Here is a 1,410-nt window from a genome sequence, read left to right as displayed (position 1 = left end):
TGGTACTTTCATTTCACCTATGCACATTTTGGTCCACGAAAATGTTATCATCTTCTTCGGACGATTTGTTATTTTAACATGGAAAAGAGAACTAGGAGAATCATGTCTATTTGTAAACTTTGTCAAAAACCTAAACCGTCTACCATCTCACATCGTGCTCCATTCTTTCCTATTATTCCTGCTACAGTAGATTAAAAGAATTAGCTGCTGTTGATCTTCTGGGATCCCTTGTCAAAAGATTGGATGGATTTTCGTACGTTCTCGTCACTGTTTAACTTACTTCAAAATTAATTTCTTTCACACCGTTACGCAAAGCCACTGGACGTTCTGTATCCAACTCCTTTGTTAAATATTTCTTACGTGAAGTTGGAGACGTTGAGAAAGTCATTTCAGATAACGGACCACAATTCAGATCTGCTATTTGGACTCGCTTCGGAATCGTAAAATCAAACCTGTTTTTATTTCACTGTACTCTCAACGTTGTAACCCGTCTGAACGCATTATGAAAGGAATTAATAAGCTTTGCAGACTTTATTGTCACAGAAAGCATCAGTATTGGGACAGATACTTACACTTATTTCAAAACGTACTGAAATGAAATGCCTCATGACTCCACTGCTTTACCAACCATTCTTGTACTGAAGAATGAGGAACCACAGAACAGAATCAGAGACCTTGTACGTTTTCCGAGTACACGTTAACTTCGACTTAATGACGTAATTGATTTGGCTATTAAAAATATAAATTCTGCTGCAGACAGAAGGAGAAAACTACACGGTAAGACAAATGCAAATAAACTACACATTGGTCAAAAAGTTCTCGTTAAAGCCCGTTCTTTATCACATAAGAAGAAACATTTGAGTCACAAATTCTTTCTGATTTACAATGGACCTTCCATAATCTGACGTATACTGCATGATAATTGCGTTGAAGCTGAAACTCTACGTATTAAGAAAAATAAAGGATTACATCACATTTCTCATGTAAAACCGTTTATTGAGAAATAATTTGCTCTCTGACGTAGTCTGCTATAAAATTTTTCACGGCAAGTTACTATTACGCTCTGTCACATTTAGCATGCACCGATTTTTTGAGGTTAACTATTTAGTCAAGAACCTATGGATTATTAAGACAGTAACTTTACGGGTTCGCTTTTATAGGGAACAGACGGCACAGTCTTATTGAGTGTACTTTATTGCTTGTTAGTTACACTATTACATCACGACTATAAGGCTCACATTCTTGGAACATATACTGCTAATGAGGTTTTACTGCAAGATTCTGGTTTACTTAAAAAAAAAAAAAGAAATTCTATTTAAAGTACTTTCTGAGAGGTCACAGATGACACAGTTTGTCTGACAGATATGCGATGATATTACGACATTACTTATGAGCGACACAATTTTCTTT

Source organism: Schistocerca americana, chromosome 1 (genome assembly GCF_021461395.2).
Source record: "Schistocerca americana isolate TAMUIC-IGC-003095 chromosome 1, iqSchAmer2.1, whole genome shotgun sequence".
Lineage (NCBI taxonomy): Eukaryota > Metazoa > Arthropoda > Insecta > Orthoptera > Acrididae > Schistocerca > Schistocerca americana.
The sequence above is the reverse complement of the archived record's forward strand: the minus strand, read 5'-3'. Positions refer to the sequence as shown.